The sequence below is a fragment of the Cetorhinus maximus genome, chromosome 3 (assembly GCF_964194155.1).
Source record: "Cetorhinus maximus chromosome 3, sCetMax3.hap1.1, whole genome shotgun sequence".
Lineage (NCBI taxonomy): Eukaryota > Metazoa > Chordata > Chondrichthyes > Lamniformes > Cetorhinidae > Cetorhinus > Cetorhinus maximus.
The window spans coordinates 158722246-158748225 of NC_135881.1; the positions used below are offsets into that span (position 1 = coordinate 158722246).

The following is a 25980-nucleotide window of genomic DNA, read 5'->3' on the forward strand; positions in this document are numbered from 1 at the left end:
GCTATTATGGAGGGAATTCCAGGATTTTGACCCAGTGACAATAAAGGAACAGTGAAATATTTCCAAGTCAGGATAGTGAGTGGCTTGGGGAGGATTTTCCAGGTGATGGTGTTCCCAAGTGTCTGCTGCCCTTGTCCTTCTAGATGGTAGTGGTCGTGGGTTTGGAAAGTGCTGTCTAAGGAGCCTTCGTGAGTTCCTGTAGTTCATCTTGTAGATGGTACACACTGCTGCTACTGTGCGTCAGTAGTGGAGAGAGTGAATGTTTGTGAAAGGGATGCCAGTGAAGCGGACTGCTTTATCCTGGATGATGTCAAGCTTCTTGAATGTTGTGGGAGCTGCACTCATCTAGGCAAGCGGAGGGTATTCCATCACACTCCTGACTTGTGCCTTGTAGATGGTGGACAGGCTTTGAGGAGTCAGGAGGTGGGTTACTTACCGCAGGATTCCTAACCTCTGACCTGCTCTTGTAGCCACAGTATTTATATAGCTAGTTCAGTTCAGCTTCTGGTCAATGGTGACCCCCAGGGTGTTAATAGTGGATAATTCAGTGATGGTAATGCCATTGAATGTCAAGGGACGATGATTAGATTCTCTCTTGTTGGTGATGGGACATCTGCACTGAATGTGTGCCACTTGTCAGCCCAAGCCTAGATATTGTCCAGGTCTTGCTGCATTTGGGCATGGACTACTTCAGTATCAGAGAAGTCATGAATGGTGCTAAACATTGTGCAGTCATCAGCGAATATCCCCACTTCTGACCTTATGATGGAAGGAAGGCCACTGAAGCAGCTGAAGATGGTTGGGCCTAGGGCACTACCCTGAGGAATTCCTACAGTGCCCTGGAACTGAGATGATTGACCTCCAACAACTATGTGCTAGGTATGACTCCAACCAGAGGAGGATTTTCCCCCTGTTTTCCATTGTCTCCAGTTTTGCTAAGATGCCACACTCAGTTGAATGCTGCCTCGATGTCAAGGGCAGACACTCGCGCCTCACCTCTGGAGTTCAGCTTTTTTGTCCATGTTTGGAGCAAGACTGTAGTGAGGTCAGGAGAGCTGAGCGGCCCTGGCAGAACCCAAACTGTGAGCAGGGTATTGCTGAGTAAGTGCCACTTGATAGCACTGTGGATTACCCCTTTCATCACTTTGCTGATCATCAAGAGTAGGCTGTTGGGGCGGTAATTGGCCAGGTTAGATTTGATCTGCTTTTTGTGGATAGGACATATCTGGGCAATTTTCCACATTGCCAGGTAGATGACAATGTTGTAACTGTACTGGAACAGTTTGGCGAGGGGGCACAGCTAGTTATAGAGCAAAAGTTACCATTGCCAGAATGTTGTCAGGGCCCATAGCCTTTGTAGTATCCAAACTGAGGAGCAGCTGCTCACCCTCGGAGTGCCCTGAGAAGAGCCCCCAGAAGAGGCAACCTGGTGCTCCTACTCCCTTTCAATGCGAGATAACACCCCTCTTACCACCAGAAGGTAGGTGGTGTAAGATTTTAGGGTTTTGAAGTATAAAACCCTTCTAATCAAAATCTTTAAGTTCCAAATTCTTCATTTCTAACACTGGGGGCTTCAGTTTTGCCTGACCTAACAAGGTATGGATAGCTAGTATTTATGAATCAAGTAGAATTTAGTAAGCAAATTTTTATATATACTTAAAAAACAGTGAAGACAGCATGGAAGTCTCTTATCCCTTACATTCCTAGGATTCCTAGGAATATCTTTCTCTTCTTCTGTCTCTGAAGGGACATTGAACTGTGTCCCAGAAGAATCATACCACCGAAGCCATGGTAAAACCTTGTCAACAAAACTCTGATTTTCCAACTTTTTTCCCCACTTCTCATTATTCCAGAATCCCTTATTTGGAAACAGACCAATTCACCTCTTTCATTGGCTTAGGGTGCAGGTCATCTGGTGCCACCCTACCTCTGTAACTAGAGTTGTCCATCCCTTGTTCCTTGGGCCTCCAGAGTTTACATTCCATTGTGAATAAATGACACATTTCCTTTAGATACAGAGCAGTTATAAACAATGTCACATCCTCTTGTCAATGATGCACCTATCGTAAACACATTTTAACCTAAGTCCCACAGATACTAAAGCCATTAACAAATGTTAATAGCACTTCTTGCAATAATATCAAAACAGAAAGATACGTTTCCCTTGAATACAACTGTTCTACCCTACAGATGTGGTTAATCAATTAAATCACTGGCCCTCTATCCAGCTCTACCCCCCCCCACCCCCCCACCACTTAAACCAGCTTATATTTCACCTCTTTTCTATTTTTACTTAGTTCTGTTGAAGAGTCATATGGACTCGAAACGTTAACTGTGTTCCTCTCTGCAGATGCTGCTAGACCTGCTGAGTTTTTCCAGGTATTTTTATTTTTGTTTTGGATTTCCAGCATCCGCAGTTTTTTGCTTTTAAATCAATGCATGGGTTTTGTTTAAAGATAGTGTCATCCTAAGTAAGTTACCTTTCAGCCATTTCTTCAAAGCTGATAATTGCCCAGAATAAAATTAAGACAACATACAGCTGCTGAACCCAGACCCTTAGGCAACTTAAAGTCCTAAATCCATTAAACATAGTTTCTCAGAAGCAGCAGCTGCCATTCTGCAAACGTTCCAACTAGCAGAAATTCAAGCTGAATTATTTAAAAAGTGGTTAAAAATAAAATCCATTAACATTACTTCAAACCAACGACAAACCTTAAAAATCAGTAGTATTATCAAATACGTACAAGTACACAGGTCCCTGAAGGCAGCACTTCAAGTAGACAAGGTTGTAAAGAAGGCATATGGAATGGTCTCCTTCATTGGCAGAGGTATAGAATATAAAAGTAAAGATATAATGTTGGAATTGTATAAAACACTGGTGAGGCCACAACTGGAGTATTGTGTGCAGTTCTGGTCACCACATTACAGGAAGGATGTAATAGCTCTGGAGAGAGTGCAGAGGAGGTTTACAAGAACATTGCCAGGGTTAGAAAAGTATAGCTACGAAGGAACTCGTAGGGAGCAGAGTCGGAGGGCGGAGTTCCAGAGCGGTGAGTATAAAAACCTTACCTCGGGGATTCACGGCCTAGTTCCAGGGAGCAGAGTCGGAGGGTGGAGTTCCAGAGCAGTGAGTATAAAAACCTTACTTCAGGGATTCGCGGCCTAGTTCCAGGGAGCAGAGTCGGAGGGTGGACCTTGGGTCTTAAAAAAAATTAAAAGTGGCGTCACGGTAAATCTGTGGCCTGATTGGCTGGTAGGGAATCTACACTGAATTTGAAACTAAAACATTGTTAAACTAATTAAACCAAATAAATTAATCACTTAATTAATAAGTAGAGGGTATCTAGACCGGAAGCAGGGGATTACTGTTCTTAGAATTTGGCATTTATAGTAGAAATCTAGCCCTAGGGAACGTATAGTTAATAAGGAGTCAATAAGCAGTTATTAGATTTAAATTAATTTATTAAATAGTTCTAGAAATGGCAGTTGCTGGGGTGAAGTGCTTCACCTGTGGGATGTGGGAAATCTGTGACGCTTCAAGTGTCCCGGATAACTACATCTGCAGGAAGTGTACCCAATTGCAGCTCCTCATGGACCGCATGGATTGGTTGGAGCAGCAGTTGGATGCACTTAGGAGCATACAGGTGGCGGAAAGCGTCATTGACAGGAGTTTTGCAGATGTGGTCACACCCAAGGTATAGACAGATGGGTGACCGCTAGAAGGGGCAGGCGGTCAGTGCAGAAATCCTCTGTGGCTGTCCCCCTCTCTAACAGGTATACCATTTTGGATACTGTTGGGGGGGATGGCCTATCAGGGGAAAACAACAGCAGTAGCCAGAGCAGTGGCACCATGGCTGGATCTGTTATTCAGCAGGGGGGTCAAAGCACACAAGAGCAGTTGTCATAGGGGACTCTATAGTCAGGGGCTCAGATAGGCACTTCTGTGGTCATGAAAGAGATACCAGGATGGTATGTTGCCTCCCTGGTGCCAGGGTCCAGGTTGTCTCTGATCGGGTACGGGACATTCTGAAGGGGGAGGGAGAACAGCCAGGGGTCGTGGTACACATTGGTACTAACGATATAGGCAGGAAGAGTGATGAGGTCCTGCAGCGGGAGTTCAGGGAGTTAGACAGAAAGTTAAAAAAACAGGACCTCTAGGGTTGTAATCTCAGGATTACTCCCTGTGCCATGTGCCAGTGAGGCTAGAAATAGGAAGATGGTGCAGGAGGGAGGGTTTCCGATATCTGGATCAGTGGGATCTCTTCTGGGGCAGATGGGACCTGTACAAGAAGGACGGGTTGCATCTAAACTGGAGGGGCACCAATATCCTGGCTGTGAGGTTTGCTAGTGTCACTCGAGAGGGTTTAAACTAGTAGGGTAGGAGGATGGGAACCAGAGCAATAGGTCAGCAGGTGAAATAAATGAGTGGGAACTAGTGAATATGGCCATTAGGTCTAATAGGAAGAGCAGGCAGGGAGAAATTACTGAACACAGCGGGACTGGGGGTCTGAAGTGCATTTATTTCAATGCGAGAAGTATAACAGGCAAGGCAGATGAGCTTAGAGCTTGGATTAGTACTTGGGACTATGATGTTATTGCTATTACAGAGACTTGGTTGAAGGATGGACAGGATTGGCAGATAAACGTTCCAGGATTTAGATGTTTCAGGCAGGATAGAGAGGGATGTAGAAAAGGTGGGGGAGTTGCACTGCTGGTTAAGGAGAATATCACAGCTGTACGACAGGAGGACACCTCGGAGGGCTCATGCAGTGAGGCAATATGGATAGAGCTCCGGAACAGGATGGGTTCAGTCACAATGTTGGGGGTTTACTTTAGGCCTCCCAATTGCCGGCGGGAGATTGAGGAACAGTTATGTAGACAGATTTCCCCACCACTGTCCCCTCCCCTCACCCCACCCCCACTAGGGTGTTTATGACATTTTTGTCATCTATCCTTAGCCTCCACCTATCACTGACCTTCTATCCAGCTTCACCTGCTCCACACCCCCTTAAACAATATAAATTTCATCACATTTTTACTTCTCTTTAGCTCTGAAGAAACATTAACTCTGTCTTTCTCTCCATAGATGCTATCAGACCTGCTGGGTTTTTCCAGCATTTTCTGTTACATGGGATACTTGCCTTTATTAGCTGTGACACAGAATACAAGAGCACGGAAGTTATGCTGGAACTGTATAAAATGCTGGTTAGGCCACAACTGGAGTACTGCATGCAATTCTGGTCACCAAATTATAGGAAGGATGTGCTTGCAGTGGAGAGGGTGCAGAGGAGATTTACCAGGATGTGCCTGGGCTGGAGGGTCTGAGCTATGAGGAAAGATTGGATAGGCTGGGGTTGTTTTCCTTGGAGCAATGAAGATTGAGAGGGGACCTGATAGAGGTGTATAAGATTATGAGGGGCATAAATAAGGTGGATAGGGAGGTACTTTTTCCATCTATTAGTAGAGGGGTCAATAACCAGGGGGCATAGATTTAAGGTAAGAGGTAGAAGGATAAGTGGAGAGTTGAGGAGAAATTTTTTCACCCAGAGGGTGGTGGGAGTCTGGAACTCACTGCCCCAACGGGAGGTTGAGTCAGAAACTCTCGTAACATTTAAGAAGTATTTAGATATTCGCTTGAATTGCCATAGCCTCCAGGGCTATGGGCCAAGCGCTGGAAAATGGGATTAGTGCAGTCATATCTTTGTTGACTGGCATGGACATGATGGGCTGAATGGCCTCCTTCTGTGCTGTAAATGTCTGAGTCATTTTACCCACCCACTACCGCAATTAGTGTCAGCCCTTAGTTTCTAACATTAGATGTGATTCCTTGATTGGACAACACTTGCTAAACAATCCTAATTGTGCTAAGAATTACACTGAAAACCAATTTAAGGTTATCAGTCAGGCTCACAGTATGGCTCACATACACATGCTAGACAAAATACACTCTAAATGACAGGCCCAAATTCGTATCCATTATGCCGCTCAACATGATCAGACAAGCCTTACTCGAAAGTAAGCAAAGAAAACGCATGCTGGGCTTGTGTAAGAGCAGTGAGCTACCTATATATGACAGGGCTTGCCCTCACGGCCTACTGCATCCACGCATTTATAGGCTGCCCAAGACACACACAAGCGATGTAATTAAACGTCCTATCTTATCTATGACCAGTTCCGCACAAAATGAATTGACCAAATGGTTGTGTGAATTGTTACAACCAGTTTTGACCAAGTTTTCCACATACACAATGAGGGATTCCTTCACATTTGTGAAGGCCACACAGGACTTCCATATCAATAGCACTGCTGTGTCCATGTGCTCATTTGACATTGCTAGCCCATTCACCAATGATCCACTTCAGGAAGCCATAGATATTTGCGCTGCAGCACTATATCATTGCGTGAATCAGTATTTATTCAACTTATTAACTCAGCAACGTGCGCAGTTGAGTTCAGTTTTAATTACACCATATATGCCCAAATAGACGGTTTTGCCATGGGATCCCCTCTAGGCCCAGCTCTCACAAACCTCTTTGTTGGGTACCATGAGAAGCGTTTCTTCGATGGAATGACACCTGACCTCCTACCACTTGCATATTTCCAATATGTGTATGATACATTTGCTATATTTAATCCACATCTGCATGTAATAATTTCCTTAATGGGCTCCATCCTGCTCTCAAATTCACCTATGAAATGGAGCAGTCAAATGAACTCCCCTTCCTTGAAGTACTAGTTGAGAAATCTGCCAGGAGGTTCTCTATCATGGTCTACTTTCTACTCTATCATGCAAGCCTACTTTCACTGGTCAATATATACGTTGGAATTCTTACAGTTCCACACGCTATAAGATTGGTCTTTTCAGCAATCTTGTAAATAGGGCCCAAGCCATTTGCTCACTATGCAAACTTGATACTGAAATAGGGCACATCAAAGGCATCCTGCAGGATAATGGCTGCCCTGATCAGATCATTTTGTGCTGTATATGACGCAAACTCATGAACGGGCCGAAGGCCGTTACTTTCAGCCCTGAACAGTGCCCAGTCTACCTCAGATTACCCTGGAAGGGCAAGGTATCTCAAAAATTTGAGCAACAGGCAAAGCTAGCTGTTTCACGCTGCTACTCTGCAATAGCAACATGAATGGTATTCGCCACTAAGAGGATGCTGCCGTCAAGTCAAAAAGGTGTTCTGCCTATCACACAAATGAGTAATGTGGTATATGAATTTCAGTGCCAGTGTGATGTAGGCCGCATGTCCCAAAGACTGCCCGATCGTATTGAGTACAAGACAAAAAGCCTAGACATGTCTTTTTTTTAATAATACTCAAGTTCTTTACTACCAAATGACTATTTGAACTTTCCATCTTATCATCAGGCTAATCTGCATCCAACGACTGCTCTGAAAACTCTGCTCACATTTTAACAGCTGTGATGAATTCCACCACAGGATTGCCTAATCCACAACATTCTAAAACAATCAACAATATTCTAAATAAAACAACCCACAACATTCTAAAAAAAAGTCAATGTACCTTATCTCCCAATGTTAATGGATCCTTTAAAAAAAATCCAAAATGTGAATCTGGGTCTACATCTTCAGCAAAAACTAATCAGTCCTTCCTTGGCTGAACCCTATCTGTGTACCTTTGTTGAAATCCATCCATTCGTTTTTGAGACATATTGTTTGAAGATAATTAGACTAATGGACTAACAAATGGGTGAAAACATTACCTGCGCCCACCTTCAATGGGAAGGGATTAAAAAAAAGGAAAGTCATGATGATAGTAGGGATAGTAAATTATCAACAGATTAAAATCACAGGCAGCAACAGTGAAATGGCAAAAGCTTTAGTGAATTACTTTTCTTCAGTATTTACCTGGAAGATATATCAGGTGCACATACATCAGAAGATGAGATTAGAAATTATATAAGTGCATTTAAAATAAAATGAGAAGAAATATTAGATAAAGTAGCCAAATTCCAAGCAAATAAACTTCTGTACCAGGGTCCAGGTGAATTGCAACACCACCACCACCCCCTCCCCCCCACCCCCAAGCCCCATCCTGCGCCTGCATCTCTGTTGCTGAGGACTGTAAAATTCTGCCCATAAGGCCACACAAAGCACTAGAGTTTATTTATGGATGGATAGAATTGAAAGGTGTGTAAGTTATGTTAAACTTGTATTGAATCTTAGTTAAACCACATTTGACCATCCCATTAACTTATTATAAAACTGATATAGAGGCACTGGAGAATGTGCAAAAAACTTACAAGGATGATAGAAGATTTATGAGGTTCTACCTATCAGGATGATATGAATAGATGGGTCTTTTCTTTTGAGATGAGAAGGCTAAATGTCTGACCTGGAGTTCTTTGTAGGAAGCATTTTAGTAGAGTAGACACAAAGTGTTTCCTCCTGTTGCGGAAGAGCAAAACTAGAGGCCATCAGTGTAAGATAGTCATTAAGAAATCTGAAAAGGAATTCAAAAGAAATTTCTTTACCCAGAGTGGTGAGAATGTGCAACTTTGCTATATTTCTCTCAAACACAGGGGGCTGGATTTTGCCCTCGTTGGGTGTGCGCAGTGGGTGGGCCCAGGAACGGCTGTGAAACCAACCGCTGCCCGCGATCGGGTCCCGACTGTGATTTCACGCTGGCTGGCCAATTTAGGCCCGACCAGCTTGAAAAGCGGCTCGTCACTGGCCAGGAAGGGCCAAGCGGGATCGGGGCCATGTTTGCCACGGGGTCCAATGGTGACCCAGCAGCCGGTATAAAGAAGGCCCAGAAAGGCTGCCAGGGAAGGGTGTCTGGCTGCTGTTCTGATGATGCACTCAAATACCAAATGGGAGGGCAGGTCAGGTGGGCACTTGCTTTTCTGATGAGTGCCTCACGGTCCTGCTGGAGGAAGTGGCTGTTACCCTTGTCCCCAGAGATGGGAGGAGGAGGCCACCACACCTCACCAAGAGGGAATGGAAAGAGGTGGCAGCCCAGGTGAGCAGCCATGATGTGGTGCAACGCACATGGGTGCAATGCTGGAAGCACTTCAATGACCTGCTGCACTCAGGAAGGGTGAGCACCATGTTAGCATGGGTCAGTGTGCAGAATTGTTAAAAGTGTGGCCGTCCCCCCATGGCTCTCAGCGGTGTTAGGGTCTGAGTGCCAACTGCCAATGGTGCCAGGGCTGGCCAAGGGGGTTAGCCCTGGCTGCTTGGACTGAGTGCCTTGCGGCTCAAGGGCCACGACTCACGTGTGCCCTGCCAGGTGCTGCTCAGCTGGGGTTGGCTAGGCTGCAATGGCGCGGCAGGTAGAGAGTGGACTAATGAATGTTCTTCTGTCCTTTTAGGAGAAGACAAGCCATAACCAAGCACGTACAGTCGGAGGCCTATCCAACCTGCTGCAGCTCTTCTGGTTCGAGCAAGATGCCCTGGAGCTGGAGAACCAGCATGCTCTCTGGGTGTGGAGAGGCTGGGGTGCCAGATGAAGGTAAGAGTGTAGCGCACACAGGTGAGACATGCGGATTGTGCAACCATTAGTAGTCCCCTCGTTGAAGTGAGCCTCGAACCTGGAGACCCCTTTGATCATTGAAAGTCGATGGCACTGTGATGCAGATCTCCATTGTCTCATCACAGTGACAGTGTGATGACTTTAACTAATGACATGTCCTTGTTCTCTCTTTTAGGTTTGCCAGCAGGCATCCGATCTGCAGACTCTCATCTCATCCGAAGATCCATCCCTGACACCAGAGGACCGCCGGGCGTCCTTGTTACTTGCGTCACACCCGTTCTCTGAAGCAGGCACCTGTGCAGATATCACTGCCTCAGTGGCGGTGAGATCAATGGCTAGTATTTCGGTGCACATTGGTGAGGGCACTTCACACTCGCTTGATGTGCAGGCGGAGGCATAGAGTGCCCAACACACCAGCAGTTGGAGGACTGATGAGGATCAGGACAATGCTCAGTCAAAGGCTGATGATGAGCCTCTGAAGTCGTCCATTAGGCGGCAGATACTGGATGTCCAGTGAGATGTGCGGGAGATCCATGAGGGTATGTATGCCATGGTCTCCATGATGGAGGAGTCCATGCAGAGCGTGACCACTGCGTTGACCAGCACAGGCTCCATGGGCCAGAGGACGACTGCCAAGGTCATCAAGGTCTTAAGACCATAAGACCATAAGACATAGGAGCAGAAATTAGGCCATTTGGCTCATCGAGTCTGCTCTGCCATTCAATCATGGCTGATAAGTTTCTCAACCCCATTCTCCCGCCTTCGCCCCATAACCTTTGATCCCCTTACCAATCAAGAACATATCTATCTCGGTCTTAAATACGCTCAATGACCTGGCCTCCACAGCCTTCTGTGGCAATGAATTCCATAGATTCAAAGGCCAACAGGACAGCAGGGTCAGCTGTCTCCAATGCCGGTGCCAGCGAGGGGGGAGCACCTAGATGGAGCACTCACAAGCATAGGTTAAAGGCACCATGAGCACAAGAGGGACAGGCCATGAGCAATTTTATGTTCATTTATGTTCAATTAACGTATACTGGTTTGGGACTTTAGACCAGAGAAGTTGATGTAAATAGTCTGTATTTGTCAAAATGATATAAATTTTGTTTTTTCATCATGGCCTGAATATGCTTCAACTTTTTATTTTATTGGTGAAGGGTGCGACAGTATGTAATGCTGGACATACGTTGCACAACTGAGTGTTCTTTGTGTTTAAGTGAAAGGGTCCTTTCAGACATCCGGGATGAAGGAGGCAGTCCTGGCATGCGCTTGAAGATGATCGTTGGTAACCTAGCTGAAAGAGCGTTGGATCAAGGTGTCCCTGGTATCCCTGCCACCCTGTAGGTTACCGAGGTCAGCCTCCATGCCCTCAGCATTCTCCTCACCGGGCTCCTCTTCTGACCCACTACTGGATTCATCCTCTGTGGCCTGTACAGCTGTGTCAAGATCCTCTTCCTCCAGTGGGTCCCCCCTTGCCAGTGCCAGATTGTGGAAAGCGGAGCATGCAACCACTATTAGTGACACCCGCTCTGGGGGGTATTGTAGTGCACCCCTTGAATGGCCTAGGCATCGGAAGTGCATCTTGAGAAGACCCATGGCCCTCTCTACCACTACCCTTGTGGAGGCATGACCCATATTGTAACACTTCTCTGCCTCTGTTCTTGGGTGGTGGAGAGGCGTCATGAGCCATCTCTTCAATGGATAGCCCTTGTCACCTGGCAGCCACCCATCCAGTCGGGCTGGAACACTGAAGAGCCTCGGCACCTGGGAGTGTCTGAGGATGTACGCGTCGTGGGAGCTGCCAGGGTACTTTGCACAGGCTTGTAAAATCTGCATCCTGTGGTCACACACTATCATGGAGTGGAATCTCTTCCTGTTGACGAAGGCACCCAGCTGACCCGCTGGTGCCTTGATGGCCACATGTGTACAGTTGAATGCACCCTGGATGTGGAGGAACCCAGCAATCGCTACAAACCCTCTGTTTCAATCAGCCTGGCTGGCCTTGTCCATACAGTGAAGAATAAAGGTCAGGACCCACCTGAATAGAGCTCCTGTTTGATGCAACTGTGGACAGCTGATTGGGAGACTCCACACAGATCCTCCACTGAACCCTGGAAAGAGCTGGAGACATAGAAGTTGACCTTCAGAGCCACTGGAATGGGGTGCCCGCCCACACAGTCAGAGCTGATCATCTGACAGATGGAGGTCACTGTCTCCCTTGAGAGGCGGAGCCTCCTTTGGCACTGCACCTCAGACATATTGAGGTAGCTGCATCGCCGCCTGTAAACCCTGGTAGCGGGATAGTGGCATCTTCTGTGGCCCCTTGGCCTTGGACTTCTTGCTGGCCCTGCGCCCCTTGTGCTTGCTCCTCTCCTCCTATAGGTCGCTCCCCTGGAAGCTGCATTGGGACACCTGGCCTCCTCTCCCTTCTGCCCCTCTCTTCCTCCTCAGAGGAGGTGCCTCCAGCAGAGACCACAATCTCCATTACCAGGGCAAAGGAAGGCTGTTTGATATCTGAAAGGGTCTACACAGCCTGAATCCTCTGGGGGCCTGGCAGACAGTCCTGAAATGAAGCTTGGAAATGCTAAGAATGAAGCCCTGAATGAAGCTGCCAAGTACCAATAAGCAACCAGCCGCAAACTGACCCTTTTAATCCCGTCCTTGGATGAGGTTTGAGGTTTTGGCTGGCCGCCTGCCTGTTTTACCTGTGCGATGAGCAAAAAATTGCATGGGCAATGAAAAATCTCAGACGATTGCATTATTAAGGGTCTGAAGTGGCCTGTTAATTAATGATGGGTGCCGCTCCGGCACCCGCGCACGCCCCCAACTGAAAGTTCGCAGGAGCGCGTGTTGATGTTGGGGTGCTCTGTCAACGTCATCGTGCACGATTTTACTCTTGTTTTGGTTGGGCACACACCTGCCCGCGGGACAAAAAATTCTGCCCAGGAAGTTGTTGAGGTGAGTAGTGTTTAAGGAGAGGCTATAAAGGACAGGGGAATAGTGGTTCATGCTGAGTAAGTTAGATGAAGAAGGATGGAAGGGGATTCAAGTGCAGCAATAACACCAGCATGGACTGGTTGGACTGAATGGTCCATTTCCATACTTTATAAAATGTAATTGTATGAATTATTGAGGAGGTCATAGAATTTATCAGAAATATAATTCTTGTCTGTGTAGAATGGGGAAAATTGTTATGCACACGACCAAATATTACAATATTTAAAGGCTGGCATAGTTTGGAATAACGCATAGGGAAATCCTTGTTCTTATTTTTCAGGACCATCTATCCGAACCTCAATCCCCTCTGAATGGCAATTATGTAGACACTGGAATGGTTCTTGTCAATCCTTTTTGCCAAGAAACAGTCTTCTCAGCGAACACAGATTTTCTGAGTTGTAGTCATGAAAAAAAAACCTGAGTACATCTATGTTTACCAATAGTAGCTGTATAAAGTACCTCAATGTTAATTTTACGAGAGCAAGCTGACTCAGATAATGGACTTATTTTCCAAAACTTCACAGATCATTTTTATATGTGAAGAAGACTTTACAAGACTGTTTTAACAAATAAAAGCATTTGTCAACAGACAACTTCTGGCCTATTTGTCTACTTTTTGTGATTTTTCTGGTTTTCACATGTATGTTTTCTCACTGATGTGATATTTTATGTTTACTTGTACGTTGTAATTTTAAGAAAACCTGAAATTAAAATTGGTGCATTAGGCCAGAACAATAAATGTTTTTATACACAGCTGTAGTAACCTGAAGTTAAAATTACTGAACAATATAAACATTTTCATTGATTCACTGGAGGAGGAGGCTTCACAAATATCCCCATCCTCAATCATGGGGGAGCCCAGCACATCAGTACAAAAGATGAGGCTGAGGCATTTGCCACACTCTTCAGCCAGAAGTGCCGAGTGGATGATCTTGGCCTCCTCTGGAGGTCCCCAGCATCACAGATGCCAGTCTTCAGCAATTCAATTCACTCGACATGATATCAAGAAATGGCTGAAGGCACTGGATACTGCAAAGGCTATGGGCCCTAATAATATTCCGGCAATAGTACTGAAGACTTGTGCTGCAGAACTTGCCGCTCCCCTAGCCAAGCTGTTCCAGTATAGCTACAACACTGGCACCTACCCGGCTTTGTGGAAAATTGCCCAGGTATGTCCTGTTCACAATAAAAAGGACTAATCCAAACCAGCCATCCATCAACTACTCTTCATTATCAGTAAAGTAATGGAAGGGGTCATTAACATTGCTATCAAGTGGCACATGCTTAGCAATAACCTGCTCACAGATGCCCGGTTTGGAGTCCGCCAGGGCCACTCAGCTCCTGAACTCATTACAGCCTTGGTTCAAACATGGACAAAAGAGCTGAACTCCCGAGGTGAGGTGAGGTGAGATTGACTGCCCTTAACATCAAGGCAGCATTTGACAGTGTGGCATCAAGGAGCTCAACCAAAACTGGAGTCAATGGGAATCGGAGGGAAATCTCTCCACTGATTGGAGTCATACCGAGTACAAAGGTTGTGGTTGTTGGAAGTCAGTCACCTGAGCTCCAGGACATTACTGCAGGAGTTCCTCAGGGTAGTGCCCTAGGCCCAACCATCTTCAGCTGCTTCAATTACCTTCTTTCCATCATAAGGTCAGAAGTGAGGATGTTTGCTGATGATTGCACAATGTACAGCACCATTTGCAACAGCTCAGATACTGAAGCAGTCCATGTCCAAATGCAGCAATACGTGGACAATATCCAGCCTTGGGCTGACATGTGGCAAGAAACATTCACGCGAAACAAGTGTCAGGAAATGACCATCTCCAACAAGAGAGAATCCAACCATCGCTCCTTGACATTCAACAGCATTACCATCACTGAATCCTCCACTATCAACATTCTGGGGGTTACCAATGACCAGAAGCTGAACTGGACTAGCCATATAAATACTGTGGCTACAAGAGCAGGTCAGAGGCTAGGAACCATGTGATGAATAACAACTCCTGACTCTCGCAAAGCCTGTCCACCATCTACAAGGCACAAGTCAAGAGTGTGATGGAATATTCCCCACTTGCCTGGCTGAGTGTAGCTCCCAGAACACTCAAGAAGCTTGACACCACCCAAGACAAAACGGCACCATATTTATATTACTGGAGAGGGAGAAATTCATTGAAATGGAGAAACTTGTGCTGTCAGTGAAAGCGCAGAAGCTACAAGCAGTGAATTTCATAGAAATGGGAGCTTTTCCAAATGTGGGGAATGAGATATATCTGCAGATAGGCAAAATGCTGGAATTTGATCAATTGTTAGAAATTGATATAATGCCAAATACAAAGGAGTCAGGATTGCATCAGTTGAAGCAGATGGAGAAATTGAAGTTTCGGTGAATGCAGAGAAGCTGGCATTGTGCAGAATTTAAATAACAGCAAGAAACTGAATACTTGATGGATAGAGAGCAGCAGATTGGTTAAAAAGAGATAAATTGAGCAATTGAAGGCTGAGTTGAACAATAAACATTTAGATATGTGGTGATTGTTAGAAATAGATGTATTAATGTAGATCGAAGGTAGAATTTACTGCAGTTGGAGAAATTGATTGAGAAGCAGAAACCTGTTCAGTCAGTGAAAGCGCAGATGATACAAACAGTGAATTTCATGGAAATGAGAGATTTTACAAATATTGTGAATGAGATATAACAGCAGATAGAGAAAATGCTTGAATTTGTTCAATTGCTCGAAATCGACAGTTTGAAAGTTGCAGAGTGCCAGGTTTGCTTAAATTGAAGGATATGGAGAAATTGAACTTGTGGTGAATGTGGTAAACCTGCAAATGTGCTGAATCTAACAAATTGCAGGATATTGAGAATTTGATTAATACAGAGAACTAGTTTTGCTGATAAAGGGAGAAATTGAGAAATAAGTGTTTCAGGTTAATGCGAGGTAGCTGGAAATGAGCCGATTGTTTGATATGGAGAAATTTATGTGGATTCGCAGTGGAAATTAATAGTGATAGCGAGATTATTGGAAATGGAGGGATGTCTACATTCAGAGCAAGAGCAGAAGCTACAAGCAAGGAATTTCATGGAAATGAGAGATTTTACAACTATGGGAATGAGAAATATCAGCAGATTGAGAACATGCAAGAATCTGATCAATCACTAGAAATTGATACTATCCTAAATACAAAAAAGCCAGGTTCCCTCAAATGGAAGGATCTGGAGAAATTGATCAAGTGGTCAACGCAGAGAATCTGGAAATGTGCAGAATTTGATTACTTGCAAGAAACTGAGTACTTGTTGGATACAGTAAACAGGTTTGTTGAAAAGAGACAAATTGAGCACAATTAACATTTAGAAATGTGTGGATTCTTAGAAATAGAGATATTACTGGAGAAGGAGAAATTCATTGAAATGGAGAAACTTGTGCTGTCAGTGAAAGCGCAGAAGCTACAAGCAGTGAATTTCATAGAAATGGGAGATTTTACAAATATGGGAATGAGAAATATCAGCAGGTAGAGAACATGCAAGAATCTGATCAATTACTAGAAATTGATACCATCCTAAATACCAAAGAGCCAGGTTCCCTCAAATCGAAGGATCTGGAGAAATTGATGAAGTGATCACTGCAGAGAATCTGGAAATGTCTGGAATTTGATTAATTGCAAGAAACTTGTTGGATACAGTAAACAGGTTTGTTGAAAAGAGAGAAATGGAGCACAATGAACATTTAGAAATGTGTGGATTCTTAGAAATATGGATATTAATGAAGATGGACATGACTGGAGAGGGAGAAATTCATTGAAATGGAGATACCTGTTCTGTCAGTGAAAGCGCAGAAGCTACAAGCAGTGAATTTCATAGAAATGGGAGATTTTCCAAATGTGGGGAATGAGATATATCTGCAGATAGGCAAAATGCTGGAATTTGATAAATTGTTAGAAATTGAGATAATGCTATATGCAAAGGAATCAAGTTTGCACCAGCTGAAGCAGATGGAGAAATTGAAGTTTCAGCAAATGCAAAGAAATGTGCAGAATTTAAACAACTGCAAGAAACCGAGTACTTGTTGGATAGAGAGAAGCGGATTTGTTAAAAAGAGTAAAATGGAGAAATTGAAGGCTGAGTTGAACAATGAACAGTTGGATATGTGGTGATAGTTAGAAATTGATGTATTAATGTAGATCGAAGGTAGAAATTACTGCAGAGGGACAAATTGATTGAGAAGCAGAAACCTGTCCAGTCAATGAAAGCGCAGATGATACAAACAGCGAATTTCATGGAAATGGGAGATTTTACAAATATTGGGAATGAGATATACCTGCAGATAGAGAAAATGCTTGAATTTGTTCAATGGCTAGAAATCGACAGTTTGAAAGATGCAGAGAGCCAGGTTTGCTTAAATTGAAAGATATGGAGAAATTGAACTTGTGGTGAAAGTGGTAAACCTGCAAATGTGCTGAATCTAACAAATTGCAGGATATTGAGAAGTTGATTAATACAACGAACTAGTCTTGCTGATAAAGGGAGAAATTGAGAAATAAGTGTTTCTGCTTAATGCGAGGTAGCTGGAAATGAGCTGATTGTTTGATATGGAGAAATTTATGTGGATTGGCAGTAGAAATTAATAGTGATAGCGGGATTATTGGAAATGGAGGGATGTCTACATCCAGACAAGGAGTAGAAGCTACAAGCAATGAATTTCATGGGAATGGGAGATTTTACAAATATGAGAATGAGAAATATCAGCAGATAGAGAACATGCAAGAATCTGATCAATTACTAGAAATTGATATCATCCTAAATACAAAAGAGCCATGTTCCCTCAAATTGAAGTATCTGGAGAAATTGATGAAGTGGTCAATGCAGAGAATCTGGAAATATCCGGAATTTGATTAATTGGAAGAAAATGTGTACTTGTTGGATACAGTAAACAGGTTTGTTGAAAAGAGAAGTGGATCACAATGAACTTTTAGAAATGTGTGGATTCTTAGATATTGAGATGTTAATGTAGATCGACATTACTGGAGAGAGGGAAATTCATTCAAATGGAAAAACTTGTGCTGTCAGTGAAAGCGCAGAAGCTAGAAGCAGTGCATTTCATGGAAATGGGAGATTTTACAAATGTGGGGAATGAGATACATCTGTAGATAGGCAGAATGCTGGAATTTGATTAATTGTAAGAAATTGATATAATGCTATATGCAAAGGAGTCAGGTTTGCACCAGTTGAAGCAGATGGAGAAATTGAAGTTTCGGCGAATGGAGAGAAATGTGCAGAATTTATACAACAGCAAGAAACTAAATACATGTTGGATAGAGAGAAGCAGATTTGTTAAAATGAGAGAAATGGTGCAATTGAAGGCTCAGTTCAACAATGAACATTTGCATATGTGGGGATGGTTAGAAATAAATGTATTAATGTATATCGAATGACTGCAGATGGAGAAATTGATTGAGAAGCAGAAACCTGTCCACTCAGTGAAAGGGCAGATGATACAAACAGTGAATTACATGGAAATGGGAGATTTTACAAATATTGGGATGGAGATATACCTGCAGATGGAGAAAATGATTGAATTTGTTCAATTGCTAGACATCAACAGTTTGAAAGATGCAGAGAGCCAGGTTTGCTTAAATTGAAGGATACGGAGAAATTGAACTTGTGGGGAATGAGGTAAACCTGCAAATGTGCTGAATCTCACAAATTGCAGGATATTGAGAATTTGATTAATACAGAGAGCTAGTTTTGCTGATAAAGGGAGAAATTGAGAATTAAGTGCTTCAGGTTAATGCGAGGTAGCTGGAAATGAGCCGATTGGTTGATATGGAGAAATTTATGTGGATCGGCAGTAGAAATTAATAGTGATAGCAGGGTTATTGGAAATGGAGGGATGTCTACATTCAGACAAAGAGTAGAAGCTACAGGCAACGAACTTCATGGAAATGGAAGATTTTCCAAATATGGGAATGAGAAATATCAGCAGATAGAGAACATGCAAGAATCTGATCGATGACTAGAAATAGATACTATCATATATACAAAAGAGCCAGATTCCCTCAAATTGAAGGATCTGGAGAAATTGGTGAAGTGGTCAACGCAGAGAATCTGGAAATGTGCAGAATTTGATTACTTACAAGAATCTGTGTACTTCTTGCATTCAGTAAACAGGTTTGTTGAAAAGAGAGAAATGGAGCACAATGAACATTTAGAAATGTGTGGAATCTTAGAAATAGAGATAGTAATGTAGATCAACATTACTGGAGAGAGAGAAATTCATTGAAATGGAGAAACTTGTGCTGTCCATGAAAGCGCAGAATGTACAAGCAGTGAATTTCATGTAAATGGGAGATTTTAGAAATGTGAGGAATGAGATATATCTGCAGATAGGCAAAATGCTGGAATTTGATCAATTGTTAGAAATTGATATAATGCTATATGCAAAGGAGTCAGGTTTGCATCAGTTGAAGCAGATGGAGAAATTGAAGTTTAGGCGAACGCAGCAAAGCTATCCATGTGCAGAATTACATAAGAGCAAGAAACTAAATACATGTTGGATAGAGAGAAGCAGATTTGTTAAAATGAGAGAAATGGTGCAGTTGAAGGCTCAGTTGAACAATGAACCTTTGGATATGTGGGGATGGTTAGAAATAGATGTATTAATGTATGTCGAATGACTGCAGATGGAGAAATTGATTGAGAAGCAGAAACCTGTCCAGTCAGTGAAAGGGCAGATGATACAAACATCGAATTTCATGGAAATGGGAGATTTTACAAATATTGGGATTGAGATATACCTGCAGGTGAAGAAAATGATTGAATTTGTTCAATTGCTAGACATCGACAGTTTGAAAGATGCAGAGAGCCTGGTTTGCTTAAATTGAAGGATATAGAGAAATTGAACCTGCAAATGTGCTGAATCTAACAAATTGCAAAATATTGTGAAGTTGATTAATACAGAGAACTAGTTTTGCTGATAAAGGGAGAAATTGAGCAATAAGTGTTTCAGGTTAATGTGAGGTAGCTGGAAATTAGCCGAATGTTTGATATGGAGAAATTTAAGTGGATTGGCAGTAGAAATTAATAGTGATAGCGAGATTATTGGAAATGGAGGGATGTGTACATTCATAGAAAGAGCAGAAGCTACAAGCAACGAAATTTCATGGAAGTAGGAGATTTTACAAATATGGGAGTGATAAACATCAGCAGATAGAGAACATGCAAGAATCTGATCAATTATTAGAAATTGATATCATCCTAAATACAAAAGAGCCAGGTTCCCTCAAATCGAAGGATCTGGAGAAATTGATCAAGTGATCACACTAGAGAATCTGGAAATGTCCAGAATTTGAATACTTACAAGAAACCTGCTGGATGCAGTAAACAGGTTTGTTGAAAGGAGAGAAATGAAGCACAATGATCAATTAGAAATGTGTAGATTCTTAGCAATAGGGATATTAATGAAGATCGACACTACTGGAGAGGGAGAAATTCGTTGAAATGGAGAAACTTGTGGTATCAGTGAAAGCGCAGAAGCTACAAGCAGTGAATTTCATAGAAATGGGGGATTTTCCAAATGTGGGGAATGAGATATATGTGCAGATAGGCAAAATGCTGGAATTTGATCATTTGTTAGAAATTGATATAATGGAATATGCAAAGGAGTCAGGTTTGCCGCATTTGAAGCAGATGGAGAAGTTGAAGTTTCGGCGAATGCAGAGAAGCTGGCAATATGCAGTATTTAAATAACAGCAATAAACTGAATACTTGATGGATACAAAGAAGCAGATTTTTTATAAAGAGAGAAATGGAGCAATTGAAGGCTGAGTTGAACAATGAACCTTTGGATATGTGGGGATTGTTAGAAATAGATGTATTAATGTAGATCGAAATTACTGCAATGGAGAAATTGATTGAGACGCAGAAACCTGTCCAGTCAGTGAAAGCGCAGATGATACAAACAGCGAATTTCATGGAAATGGGAGATTTTACAAGTATTGGGAATGACATATATCTGCAGGTGGAGAAAATGCTTGAACTACTTCAATTGCTAGAAATCGACAGTTTGAAAGATGCAGAGAGCCAGGTTTGCTTCAATTGAAGGATACGGAGAAATTGAACTTGTGCTCAGTGAGGTAAACCTGCAAATGTGCTGAATCTAACAAATTGCAGGATATTGTGAATTTGATTAATACAGAGAACTAGTTTTGTTGATAAAGGGAGAAATTGAGAATAAGTGTTTCAGGTTAATGCGAGGTAGTTGGAATTGAGCAGATTGTTTGATATGGAGAAATTTACGTGGATTGGCAGTAGAAATTAATAGTGATAGCGGTGTTATTGGAAATGGAGGGATGTCTACATTCAGACAAAGAGTAGAAACTACAGGAAACGAATTTCATGGAAATGGGAGATTTTACAAATATGGGAATGAGAAATATCAGCAGGTAGAGAACATGCAAGAATCCGATCAATGACTAGAAATTGATACTATCATAAGTACAAAAGAACCAGCTTCCCTCAAATTGAAGGATCTGGAGAAATTGATGAAGTGGTCAAGGCAGAGAATTTGGAAATGTGCAGAATTTGATTACTTGCAAGAATCTGAGTACTTATTTGATTCAGTAAACAGGTTTGTTGAAAAGAGAGAAATGGAGCACAATGAACATTTAGAAATGTGTGGATTCTTAGAAATAGAGAAAGTAATGTAGATCAACATTGCTGGAGAGAGAGAAATTCATTGAAATGGAGAAACTTGTGCTGTCAGTAAAAGCGCCGAATGTACAAGCAGCGAATTTCATGGAAATGGGAGATTTTCCAAATGTGGGGAATGAGATATATCTGCAGATAGGCAAAATGCTGGAATTTGATCAATTGTTAGAAATTGATATAATGCTATACGCAAAGGAGTCAGGTTTGCATCAGTTGAAGCAGATGGAGAAATTGAAGTTTCGGCGAATGCAGAGAAGCTGGCAATGTGCAGTATTTAAATAACTAGAAGAAACTGAGTATTTGTTGGATAGAGAGAAGCAGATTTGTTAAAAAGAGAGAAATGGAGCAATTGAAGGCTGAGTTGAAGAATGAACATTTGGATATGTGGGGATTATTAGAAATAGATGTATTAATGTAGAACGAAATGACTGCAGATGGAGAAATTGATTGAGAAGCAGAAACCTGTCCAGTCAGTGAAAGCGCAGATGATACAAACAGCGAATTTCATGGAAATGGGAGATTTTACAAATTTTGGGAATGACATATATCTGCAGATAGAGAAAATGCTTGAATTTGTTCAATTGCTAGAAATCGACAGTTTGAAAGATGCAGAGAGCCAGGTTTGCTTCAATTGAAGGATACGGAGAAAATGAACTTGTGCTGAATGAGGTAAACATGCAAATGTGCTGAATCTAACAAATTGCAGGATATTGAGAATTTGATTAATACAGAGAACTAGTTTTGCTGATAAAGGGAGAAATTGAGAAATAAGTGTTGGGAGATTTTACAAATATTGGGATTGAGATATACCTGCAGATGGAGAAAATGTTTGAATTTGTTCAATTGCTAGATATCGACAGTTTGAAAGATGCAGAGAGCCTGTTTTGCTTTAATTGAAGGATATAGAGAAATTGAACCTGCAAATGTGCTGAATCTAAGAAATTGCAGGATTAGGTGAAGTTGATTAATACAGAGAACTAGTTTTGCTGATAAAGGGAGAAATTGAGCAATAAGTGTTTCTGGTTAATGCGAGGTAGCTGGAAAAGAGCCGATTGTTTGATACGGAGAAATTTATGTGGATTGGCAGTAGAAATTAATAGTGATAGCGAGATTATTGGAAATGGAGGGATGTCTACATTCAGAGAAAGAGCAGAAGCTACAAGCAACGAAATTTCATGAAAATGGGAGATTTTACAAATATGGGAGTGATAAATATCAGCAGATAGAGAACATGCAAGAATCTGATCAATGACTAGAAATTGACATCATCCTATATACAAAAGAGCCAGGTTCCCTCAAATCGAAGGATCTGGAGAAATTGATGAAGTGATCACAGTGGAGAACCTGGAAATATCCAGAATTTGATTACTTACAAGAAACCTGCTGGATGCAGTAAACAGGTTTGTTGAAAGGAGAGAAATGGAGCACATTGAACATTTAGAAATGTGTCGATTCTTAGCAATAGGGATATTAATGAAGATCGACACTACTGGAGAGGAAGAAATTCGTTGAAATGGAGAAACTTGTGCTATCAGTGAAAGCGCAGAATGTACAAGCAGCGCATTTGATAGAAATGGGAGATTTTCCAAATGTCGGGAATGAGATGTATGTGCAGATGGGCAAAATGCTGGAATTTGATCAATTGTTAGAAATTGATATAATGCTATATGCAAAGGAGTCAGGTTTGCATCAGTTGAAGCAGATGGAGAAATTGAAGTTTCAGCGAACGGAGACAAGTTGGCAATGTGCAGTATTTAAATAACAGCAATAAACTGAGTATTTGTTGGATAGAGAGAAGCAGATTTGTTAAAAAGAGAGAAATGGAGCAAATGAAGACTGAGTTGAACAATGTACATTTGGATATATGGGGATTGTTCAAAATAGATGTATTAATGTAGATCGAATTACTGCATGTGGAAAAATTGAATGAGAAGCAGAAACCCGTCCTGTCAGTGAAAGGGCAGATGATACAAGGAGCGAATTTCATGGAAATGGGATATTTTACAAATATTGGGAATGAGGTAAAACTGCAGATAGATAAAATGCTTGAATTTGTTCAATTGCTAGAAATCGACAGTTTGAAAGTTGTAGAGAGCCAGGATTGCTTAAACAGAACTATATGGAGAAATTGAACTTGTGGTGAATGCAGTAAATCTGCAAATGTGCGGTATCTAACAAATTACAGAATATTGAGAATTTGATTTATACAGAGAACTAGTTTGCTGATAAAGGTAGAAATTGAGAAATAAGATTTTCGGGTTAATGCGAGGCAGCTGGAAACGAGCCTATTAAAGTGGTCAATGCAGAGAATATGGAAATGTGCAGAATCTGATTACTTGCAAGAATCTGACTACTTGTTGGATACAGTAAACAGGTTTTTTGAAAAGAGAGAAATGGAGCACAATGAACATTTAGAAATATGTAGATTCTTAGAAATCGAGATATTAACGTAGATGGACATTACTGGAGAGGGAGAAATTCATTGAAATGTTTCTACCTGTGAAAGGATTCTACCTGTGCTGTCAGTGAAAGCGCAGAAGCTACAAGCAGTGAATTTCATGGGAATGGGAGATTCTACGAATGTGGGGAATGAGATATATCTGCAGATAGGCAAAATGCTGGAATTTGATCAATTGTTAGAAATTGATATAATGCTATATACAATAGTGTCAGGTTTGCCTCAGTTGAAGCAGATGGAGAAATTGAAGGTTCGGCGAATGCAGAGAAGCTGGAAATGTGCAGAATTTAAATAACTACAAGAAACTGAGTATTTGTTGGAGAGACAGAAGCAGATTTGTTAATGGAGTGAAATGGAACAATTGAAGGCTGAGTTGAACATAAACATTTGGATATGCGGGGATTGTTCAAAATAGATGTATTAATGTAGATCGAATTACTGCACATGGAAAAATTGAAAGAGAAGCAGAAAACGTCCAGTCAGTGAAAGGGCAGTTGATACATACAGCGAATTGCATGGAAATGGGAGATTTCACAAAGATTGGGAATGAGTTAAAACTGCAGATAGAGAAAATGCTTGAATTTGTTCAATTGCTAGAAATCGACAGTTTGAAAGATGCAGAGAGCCAGGTTTGCTTAAACTGAAGGATATGGAGAAATTGAACTTGTGGTCAATGCGGTAAACCTGCAAATGTGCTGAATCGAACAAATTGCAGGATATTGAGAATTTGGTTAATACAGAGAACTAGTTTTGCTGCTAAAGGGAGAAATCGAAAAATAAGATTTGAGGTTAATGCGAGGTAGCTGGAAATGAACCGATTGTTTGATTTGGAGAAAGTTGTCAGGATTGGCAGTAGAAATTAATAGTGATAGCGAGAGTACTGGAAATGGAGGGATGTCTACATTCAGAGAAGGAGCAGAAACTACAAGCAAGGAAATTCATGGAAATGGGAGATATTACAAATGTGGGGAATGAGATACATCTGCAGATAGGCAAAATGCTGCAAGTTGATCAATTGTTAAAAATTGATATAATGCTTAATGGAAAGGAGTCAGGCTTGCATCAGTTGAAGAAGATAGAGAAATTGAAGTTTCGGCGATTGCCGAGACGCTGGAAATGTGCAGAATTTGATTACTTGCATGAAACTGAGTACTTGTTGGATACAGTAAACAGTTTTTTGAAAAGAGAGAAATGGAGCACAATGAACATTTAGAAATATGTAGATTCTTAGAAATCGAGATATTAACGTAGATGGACATTACTGGAGAGGGAGAAATTCATTGAAATGGAGAAACTGTGCTGTCAGTGAAAGCGCAGAAGCTACAAGCAGTGAATTTCATGGTAATGGGAGATACTACAAATGTGGCGAATGAGATATATCTGCAGATAGTAAAATACTGGAATTTGATCAATTGTTAGAAATTGATATAATGCTACATGCCAAAGACTCAGGTTTGCCTCAGTTGAAGCAGATGGAGAAATTGAAGTTTCGGCGAATGCAGAGAAGCTGGAAATGTGAAGAATTTAAATATCTACACGAAACTGAGTATTAGTTGGATATAGAGAAGCAGATTTGTTAACGAGAGAGAAATGGAGCAATTGAAGGCTGAGTTGAAGAATGAACATTTAGATATGTGGGGATTGTTCCAAATAGATGTATTAATGTAGATCGAAATTACTGCAGATGGAGGAATTGATTGAGAAGCAGAAATCCGTCCAGTCAGTGAAAGGGCATTTGATACAAACAGCGAAATTCATGGAAATGGGAGATTTCACAAAGATTGCGAATGAGATAAAACTGCACATAGAGAAAAAGCTTGAATTTGTTCAATTGCTAGAAATCGACAGTTTGAAAGATGCAGAGAGTCATGTTTGCTTAAATTGAAGGATATAGAAAAATTGAACTTGTGGTGAATGCGGTAAACCTGCAAATGTGCTGAATATAACAAATTGCAGGATATTGAGAATTTGATTAATACAGAGAACTAGTTTCGCTCCTAAAGGGAGAAATTTAACAATAAGATTTTGAGGTTAATGCCAGGTAGCTGGAAATGAACCGATTGTTTGACATGGAGAAAGTTGTCTGGATTGGCAGTAGAAATTAATAGTGACAGCGAGAGTATTGAAAATGGAGGGATGTCTACATTCAAAGAAAGAGCAGAAGCTACAAGCATGGAATTTCATGGAAATGGGAGGTTTTACAAAGGTGGGGAATGAGATACATCTGCAGATAGGCAAAATGCTGGAAGTTGATCAATTGTTATAAATTGATATAATGCTATATGGAAAGGAGTCAGGATTGCAGCAGTTGAAG

The 25980-nt window shown here is 41.8% G+C and overlaps 1 long non-coding RNA gene across 1 annotated transcript in view; it reads left to right on the forward strand.

Moving 5' to 3' along the window:
- The window catches only part of LOC144673479 (uncharacterized), a 33528-nt gene extending 20434 nt beyond the window's left edge, over nucleotides 1–13094 (forward strand). Inside the window, exon 2 of the long non-coding RNA XR_013574317.1 lies at nucleotides 12782–13094. This is a non-coding gene — a long non-coding RNA (uncharacterized LOC144673479). The remainder of the gene's footprint in view (nucleotides 1–12781) is intronic.
- The last annotated feature ends 12886 nt before the right edge of the window (nucleotides 13095–25980 follow it).